This window comes from Triticum aestivum, chromosome 3D (assembly GCF_018294505.1).
Source record: "Triticum aestivum cultivar Chinese Spring chromosome 3D, IWGSC CS RefSeq v2.1, whole genome shotgun sequence".
In the NCBI taxonomy this organism is placed as follows: Eukaryota; Viridiplantae; Streptophyta; class Magnoliopsida; order Poales; family Poaceae; genus Triticum; species Triticum aestivum.
This window is the reverse complement of record NC_057802.1, coordinates 388,711,751-388,721,301: the sequence shown is the minus strand read 5'-3', so window position 1 is coordinate 388,721,301 and position 9,551 is coordinate 388,711,751.

Below are 9,551 nucleotides of genomic sequence, written 5' to 3'. Positions count from 1 at the left end.
GAGCTCTACATGTGTTTTGTTGTATGCCATGCTATCTTTCCAATGGTGTATGCCATGTTTTTTTGTGATATCTGTGGTAGCTAGCACAAGCATGCAAACTAGGCTCCGTAATGTTTCTGATTTCAGGGACTTGTGATTTCTCTAAGTCCTTGTCTGCTGTTATTTTATTGCCATGTAAACTTGATGCTACAGAGAGATCCATGCATATTTTGGAGATGTTCAGTAAGGATGTTTTGTAGATATTGTTGTAGTGGATCCATTCCTTTCCTTGTTTGCATTTATGGAGTGACATAACATGACTCAATCTTGCTCTACTTTTGCTATAAAATATTTCTGTCAGATTGTTTACGTGTTATTCAATTTTGCCAAGCTTGTTGTAGTTGTTTCATGCATGCTATGATTTTGTTCTTGCCATGGTTAGTTTTATAAACATGCCATCTTGCTGTAGGTATGCTTGTTTTGTTATGCATTACTTTGTGGTGAGTGCATCAAGCTCACCAAGATGCCTTCATATTATTATTTCTGCCATGCTCTGTTTTTTGCCAAGTCTGAAACCTGTTAACGAAACTTGCTATGTTTACGGGGTTGCCATCATGTCTTCTGGTCCTTTTTGGCTTATGGTCAGTAAGGGACTTTGTCATATGCATTAATTAGAATACTGCCATGCCTTGTTTTGCTATGTTAAGTTCCAGTAGCATGTTGATTTCGTGCTCTGAACATTGCTACCTGATGCTGTTTTCAGGCATGTCCAGTAATTTCACCAAGTCTGTGAACCTGTTATCTTTTGCACTTTTGCCATGCTTGTTTGAGCTTGATATGTTGTGATCTAGCCGTAGCTCAGTGTTCATCTTTTGTCAAGAATCTCCAGTAGATTACTGTCATATGCTTTGTTGCTATGTTGGAGTGCTGTAGCATTGTTACTTGTTGCATTTTAAGTGCTATCTTGCTGTTAATCACAGATTCGTGGCATTCTTGTTTTGCTTGCCATTTGCAAACCGTGCATCCGTTTCCGATGATCTTTATATCGATTTTGACCGAAATCATCTCTTCTTTCCAGTGGAATGCTTGGATTGCCAAGTTACTGCCTTGTTCATCATTTTTCTTCCGGAGCACGCATATGCATCGCATATCATACATGTTTTGCATCATGTTGATTGTGCATTTCTCGTGATTGATTGTGGTTCCGTTGCTTGTGTTCTTTTCTTGGGTAGAGCCGCGAGACGAGTTCGTGAACGAGGAACTTGTTGAGTACGCTTACGAGGATCAAGCTTTCAACAACTCTGAGAACCTTGCAGGCAAGATGACCATCCCTCGAAATCACTTCTATCTTTGCTTTGCTAGTTGTTCGCTCTATTGCCATGCTGCGCCACCTATCACTTGCTATATCATGCCTCCCATATTGCCATGTCAGCCTTTAACCATCCTTTCCTAGCAAACCGTTGTTTGGCTAAGTAACCGCTTTTGCTCAGCCCTTCTTATAGCGTTGCTAGTTGCAGGTGAAGTTGAAGTTCGTTCCATGTCGGAACATGGATATTGTCGTGGAATTGTCACGGCAGATGTCCCTCGACTAGGACTTAGTCATGGAGCCATCGCAACTAGGAAGCTTGAAGGGGTTAAGCGGGACAAGGAACACGAGGGTTTATACTGGTTCGGCCCCTTACGGTGAAGGTAAAAGCCTACGTCCAGTTGAGGTGGTATTGATTAGGGTTTCGATGACCAGGGAGCTTTTAATTTCTATGCCTGGCTCTCGACGAGATCTTGCTTGTCCCTAAACCACTGCCGGGTCGTCCTTTTATATAGGGAGGCTGACGCCCCGCAACTCTCAGAGTCCCGGCCGGCTCATAAGAGTGTCCCGCTCGGACTCTCAACTATTCTTGCCTTACACTACAAGTTCTACCATGATAATGATTGTAACTACATGCCTTAAGCCATACCCGGATCTTAAGCCCATCTTTGGCCCACCGTCTTCAAACTTGGCGCCGGGCTTCTGGCAATGACCATATGAGTAACCCGGCCCCTCCTGGCGGGTGACTCTAAGGTCTATATCCTCAACATTAGGCCCCAGATTGATTTGAGCCGGCTCATGTCAATCTTCAATTCTTTCGACAAAAAAAATCTCCGGCTTACCATTTGTGTGAAGGCCATAACCCGGCGTGACGTCATTCTCTGGACTCCGGGTAATCCGCCGTGACGTCATCTTCCATTAAGCCCGTTTTTTACTCCACCAGATCCGCAACGGATCTTATATTTACTACCATCCCGAAAATCGAGGCGTTTCGTGGGGAGATAACCACGCCGTGGTCTCCTCGTTTCTCGCGCCCACTTATGAGCTCGCCCTTATAAATAGGCCGGCCCGACGGGCCTTCAGCCACTCCTCTCTTCTTCGTCTTCTTCCTCGCGCCACTGCTCCCCTGCTCGAGCTCTGCTGCTGCCGCCGCCGCGGGTCTTCTCGTCGTCACCAACTCAAGCCGCTGCATCACCCTGATCTGACCAGAGACACGCGACGACCTCCGCGACTCTCCAGCCCCTGTAAGTCCTGCTTGCCCTGTAGAACAGATCCGCCGTAGGGTTCATCCGTGTTCTTCGCGTTCTTCGCTGTCGCCCGCGAGCTCTGGTAGTTTTTATTTTTACTGCCCTTTTCTGATCTTAGCCCTGTATAGAACCACTGCGATAGATGTTTTAGCACCCATTTCACACGCATGTAGACCTCTTTTCACTGCATAAAGGCCTCATTCGAACTCAAGAACTCCCCTACGTCTGTTTTTAGGTCTAGAAATTTTTCCTTTTGCCCAACCATTTTGATCCAAAATATTTACCGTAATGTGTGAAACCTATTTTCACCACACTTAGTAAAAAACTGCACTCATTGAGTCATGGCGGTTTACATTTCCGGCTTAAAGAGACCACGCGCCGTAAAATCCTCCGACTCAAAGGAGACCATGCGCCCTAGAATTTTTCCGGCTCATCTGTGATAAGGCCGTAGACAATTGAATTACTCTCAATACCTCGGGCGGCTTAAATAACCCAGTGCACTTAGATATATGTCATTAGTCCCCTTCATAAGCCGCCACCTTAACATTGAACTTGTAAATTTCCTTCGGCTTATAGTTAAACCGGACGTTTCCTTTTATCATAGGCTGCCGACTTTCACCATGCCTCCCAAAGCTCCTAAAGCCTCTATCACTCGCAATTGGATGAGGTCCAATGTCACCAACGAGACGTTAGCAGATTTTGTCAAGTCAGGCTACCTGCCCAAGAAGGACATCATGTCCTACCATGCCCCTGACCCGTCAGAGGAGAGACCACAGCCAAAGGACGGGGAGGTGGTCATTTTTGCGGATCACATGAGCCGGGGCTTCGCACCGCCCGGCTCAAAGTTTTTCAGAGACGTTCTGAATTTCTTCGATCTGCGGCCTCAGGACATAGCACCCAACTCAGTGTCCAATATCTGCAACTTCCAAGTGTTCTGCGAGGTTTACCTTGGAGAAGAACCCAGTCTGCTGCTCTTCAGAGAGCTTTTTTACTTGAACCGCCAGAACGAGTGCGCCAACGGGCCAAGTTTGGAGCTAGGCGGCATCTCCATTCAGAGACGGAGAGACTGTCTTTTCCCTTATGCCGAGCCGCCGAGTCACCCAAAGGACTAGAATATGACTTGGTTCTATTGCCAAGACACGTCACCGGCTGACGAGAGCCCGCTGCCCGGCTTTCGCCCTTCACGTCTGGAGCCAACTCACCCGTTGTCTGACAAGTTGACTCAGGCGGAACGCCAACCTCTGCTCCCCACCATCAACAAGATCAAGGCTCTCTTGGGCAATGGTCTCAATGGAATCGATCTGGTCCGGGTCTGGATCTCCTGGCGGGTGATCCCATTGAGCCGCCGCCCCGGCTTAATGTGCGAGTACACGGGCCGAAAGGATGACCCCCAGAGACACAGCCGCAACGATCTTCCTGAAGACGTTGCAGAGGAGATGACCAAGGCTCTCTTGAACGAGAGCCTGGCAGATTGCGGGAGGACCGGGTTAGCCCCCTTCTGCAAGACCAACCCAGCCCCAGCGGTAAGCCACTGATCTGAATATCTTATCTTCTGTATATAACTTTCATCTGAATCTTTTAAGAAATTATCATTGTATTTTTCAGGCTGATGACAAGTTCTGGCGGGTCAAATATGACCATGAGGCGGCCAAGAAGGCCAGAAAGGTGAAGAAAGCCGCCAAGAAAGCCGCTCCCCGCAAGAAGGGAAGTAGGCCAACTGCTTCGGAGCTGATGCAACTAAGCGACAGCTCCGAGTCAGAGGTAACCCCTGAACCTGTAAGCTCTTTGTTATGTTTATTGTTTATTTCTGTCCGCCTTACCAACACTTGTTCATCAACGGGATGACACCGGAGCCAGTAACCCGGTGGTTGAAGAGGTAATGTCACTTTCCTCCGACTCGGAGCCCTTGCCAAGGCTGAAAGTCCGAAGGGTAACCCGGAAAGTAAGCTTTTCCAATCCTTTAGCTTATCAAGATCCTCAATTTATTTTGAAGCGACAGGTTCATGAAAGTCGGCGGCACACCCGGACCGACAAAAACACCGACCTCTCCTCCGGGTTACCTGACGCATCGAGGAAACGCCGGACCGAGGTGATCTCAAAATTGTACCCTTTTCATCCTTTGGAAGGTGTTATACGTCAACCGCTCAACTCTTCTGACTCAAATTATCAGGAAACCTCCCCCTCTTCTGGCGACTCTATGCAGTCAAGCCTGCCGGCTTTCAAGACCGTCCCGGGTAATTATAACCATCTCATGTTGTACTTTGTGTCGTGGAAATCTCACGGTAGATGCCCTCGAGCTAGGACTTAGTCGTGAAGCCATCGCAGCTAGGAAGCTTGAAGGGGTTAAGCGGGACAAGGAACACGAGGGTTTATACTGGTTCGGCCCCTTACGGTGAAGGTAAAAGCCTACGTCCAGTTTGAGGTGGTATTGATTAGGGTTTCGATAACCAGGGAGCTAAACCGCTATGCCTGGTTTTCGATCAGATTGTTCTTTCCTTGTCCCTAAACCGCTGCCGGGTCGTCCCTTTATATAGGGAGGCTGACGCCCAGCAGCTCTCAGAGTCCCGGCCGGCTCATAAGAGTGTCCGGCTCGGACTCTCAATTATTCTTGCCTGACACTACAAGTTCTACCATGATAAAGATTGCAACTACGGGCCTTAAGCCGTATCCGGGTCTTAGCCCATCTCTGGCCCACTGTCTTCAAGCTTAGCGCCGGGCTTCTGGCAGTGACCATATGAGTAACCCGGCCCCTCCTGGCGGGTGACTCTAAGGTCTATATCCTCAACATTAGGCCCCAGATTGATTTGAGCCGGCTCATGTCAATCTTCAATTCCTTCGACAGAAAACCTCCGGCTTACAATTGTGTGAAGGCCATAACCCAGCATGACGTCATCCTCTGGACTTTGGGTAATCCGCCGTGACGTCATCTTCCATTAAGCCCGTTTTTTACTCCGCCAGATTCGCAACGGATCTTTACCTTTACTGTCATCCCGAAAATCGAGGCGTTTCGTGGGGAGATAACCACGCCGTGGTCTCCTTGATTCTCGCGCCCGCTTTATGAGCTCGCCCTTATAAATAGGCCGGCCCGACGGGCCTTTCCGCCACCCTTCTTCCTCCTTGCGTCACTGTTCCTCTGCACGAGCTCGAACTCTGCCGCCGCCGTCGCGCCCCCGGTCTTCGTCAACCTTGGCCGCTGCATCACCCTGACTCGGTCCAGACAAACGGCGGCAACCTCCGCTCCTCTTCAGCTCCGGTGAGTCCTCGCTACTCCATAGGGCAGATCCGCACTAGGGCTTCATAGTTCTTCCTCTGTTCTTCGTAGTTCATCGCGGCCCTCAGTAGATTTGAATTTTACTGCCCTTTTCTTGATCTTAGCTCTGTATAGAATCACTGCGGTAGATGTTTAAGACCCATTTCACATGCAAATGGCCCTCTTTTTACTGCATAAGAGCCTTGTTCGAGCTCAAGAACTTCCTCGCGTCTGTTTCTAGGTCTAGAAACTTTTATTTTGCCCGACCATTTTGATCCAAAATATTTACTGCAATGTGTGAAACCTGTTTTACCACACTTAGTAAAAAACTGCAATCATTGAATCTCGACGGTTTACATTTCTGGTTTAAAGAAACCATGCGCCGTAGAACCTTCCGGCTTAAAGAAAACCATGCGCCATAAAAATTTCCGGCTTAGTTGTGATAAGGCCGTAGACAATCAAATTACTCTCAATCCCTCGGCGGCTTAAATAGCCCGATGCACTTAGGTGTATACCATTAGTCCCCTTCATAAGCCGCCACCTTGACATTGAACTGTAGATTTCTTCCGGCTTATAATTAATCCGGACGTTTTTCCTTTTATCATAGACTGCCGACTTTCACCATGCCTCCCAAAGCTCCCAAAGCCTCCATTACTTGCAACTGGATGAGGTCCAATGTCACCAATGAGACCCTAGCAGATTTTGTCAAGTCTGGATATCTGCCCAAGAAGGACGTCATGTCCTACCATGCCCCTGACCCGTCAGAAGAGAGACCACAGCCAAAGGACGGGGAGGTAGTGATTTTTGCGGATCATATGAGCCGGGGCTTCGCACCGCCCGGTTCAAAGTTTTTCAGAGACGTTCTGAATTTCTTCGATCTGCGGCCTCAGGACATAGGACCCAACAAAGTGTCCAATATCTGCAATTTCCAAGTGTTCTGCGAGGTTTACCTTGGAGAAGAACCTAGTCTGCTGCTCTCCAGAGAGCTTTTTTACTTGAACCGTCAGAATGAGTGCGCCAATGGGCCAAGTCTAGAGCTAGGTGGCATCTCCATTCAGCGGCGAAGGGACTGCCTTTTCCCTTACGCAGAGCCGCCCAGCCACCCCAAGGACTGGAATCTGACGTGGTTTTACCGCCAAGACATGTCGCCGGCTGATGAAAGTCCGTTGCCCGGCTTTCGCCCCTCACGTCTGGAGCCGACTCACCCACTGTCAGACAAGCTAACTCAAGCGGAGCGCCAACCTCTGCTCCCCAGTATCAACAAGATCAAAGCTCTCCTGGGCAACGGTCTGAATGGAATCGATCTGGTCCGGGTCTGGATCTCGTCGCGGGTGATCCCATTGAGCCGCCGCCCCGGCTTAATGTGTGAGTACACGGGCCGCAAGGACGACCCTCAGAGACACAGCCGCAACGATCTTCCTGAAGACGTTGCAGAGGAGATGACCAAGGCTCTCCTGAACGAGAGCCTGGCAGACTGCGGAAGGACCGGGTTAGCCCCCTTCTGTAAGACCAACCCAGCCCCAGGGGTAAGCCGCTGATCTGAACATCTTATCTGTACATAACTTTCATCTGAATCATTTTAAGAAAACCCTCATTGCATTTTTCAGGCTGATGATAAGTTCTGGCGGGTCAAGTATGACCGTGAGGCGGCCAAGAAGGCCAGAAAGGCGAAGAAAGCCGCCAAGAAAGCCGCTCCCCGTAAGAAGGGAAGTAGGGCAACTGCTTCGGAGCTGATGCAACTAAGCGACAGCTCCGAGTCAGAGGTAACCCCTGAACCTGTAAGCTCTTTGTTATGTTTTATTGTTTATTTCTGTCCGCCTTACCAACACTTGTTCATCAACAGGATGACACCGGAGCCAGTAACCCGGTGGTTGAAGAGGTAATGTCAGTTTCCTCCGACTCGGAGCCCTTGCCAAGGCTGAAAGTCCGAAGGGTAACCCGGAAAGTAAGCTTTTCACATCCTTTATCTTATCAAGATCCTCAATTTATTTTGAAGCGACAGGTTCATGAGAGCCGGCGTCACACCCGGACCAACAAGGACACCGACCTCTCCTCCGGGTTACCTGACGCATCGAGGAAGCGCCGAACTGAGGTTATTTCCCACTTGTACCCTTTTCATCCGTTGGCGGGTGTTATACGTCAGCCACTCAATTCTTCTGACTCAAATTATCAGGAGACCTCCCCCTCTTCGGGCGACTCTATGCAGTCGAGTCTTCCGGCTTTCAAGACCGCGCCCGGGTAATGATAACCATCTCATGTTATACTTGTCTTTACTTACCCTTTTGTGCTTAACGTTTTTGTCCTTTCAGTGCCCAAGCCAAGCTCACCAAGAGGGCGAAGAAGTCCAAGCCGGTCGATGAGCCGGACTTGCCTGAGCCAGAGGCAGCCGCTCAAGAGCCGCCAGCCAACTCTGCACCTGAGGCCGCTGCCCCAACCACCAAGGCAACTACAGAAGCTTCTGTTAACCCGGAGGCCTCCAGCTCGGCTCCAACAGCAGACGACCCGGACGTGGTAATTACCCGGACGGAGTTCGTTGAGCCGGGGAGACCTACCGTGCTGGCCAAGTGCTCCGCCAAAGGGGAGCTGCTAGAGTCGCGCCGGGTTAACCTGGACCTCACCGACTACTCCAACTTGAACATTGGAGAGATCGTCTCCGGCTTCGTCAGCCAAGTGCACAAGAGCCGGGACGCAGAGATTGCTATGGTGACCCAGATACAGCAAAAATCTGAGGTAATATCCTTTTGTCCTCTTACTTACTGCTTAGTTACCTGTACCATGCTAGCCCCCAAGTCAACGACTTATGATTGAGTATGTTGTAGACTTAGGTTCCGGCTTACTCCATTGAACCGGCAATGTGTAGATAGAAACGTTCAATATTCATTAGCCCCCAAGTGCCAAGTGTCTTTGCTTGGAAAACGCTTGGGACTTTACATTTGCATAGTAATTGTTCATGCCATAACCCAGAAATCAATACAGGCTGCTGGCAAGAAGTTTGAGGCTGACCTTGCCGATCTCAAGAACCGGCTGAAGATGCAAGAGATGGAGACCCGGAAGGCAAACGCCAAGATTGTATCCAGCATCGCCGCGCAAGAGAAGCTGAAGACAAAGTTTGACGCTGAGCGGAAGGCGTGGGCCGAAGAAAAGGCCGCGTTGGTGAACCGGGCCGAGCAGGCGGAGAAGGCTCTCTCCGAGAAAACCGCCGAGCTCTCCGGCCTAAAGCGCCAAGTGTCCCAGATGGTGGCCGCAATCTTCGGTAAGTCGTCTCACCGGCTTTCATCAAGTTTAGAATTTTTATAATTCATCCTTGTCGGCGGCTTATCTGACTCTGTTAAACAGGTCCCAGAAGTGCCAACCTGAATCAGAGTGTGGTGACCAAGCTGAAGGCCGTATACACCCTGGTGGAGCAACTCTACACCGGGTCACAACGTGCCTTGGCTGTGGTGGCCCTCTCCAACGAGGTGCCGACTCACCTGGCGGAAGTCCTTCGCCGGCTCGCCGTTCTGCCTCAGCGGATCCAAGAGCTGCGACGGGCCTCTGCAAGAGCTGGAGCGATCGCTGCGCTGAGCCGGGCCAAGGCATTCTTGCCAGAGTTAGACCCAGCGGACATCGCCCTCGGCTACCCAAGTCTGAAGGAAGACGGCACCGCCTTTGATCAGAAGGACTTCGCAGCTTGCGTGAAGACCGTACGCCCGGTGGCCACTCTAATTGGCAACGATACAGATCTGACCAAGTATCAGCCGGGCTACGACGCAGAAAATCAGAGGATCCC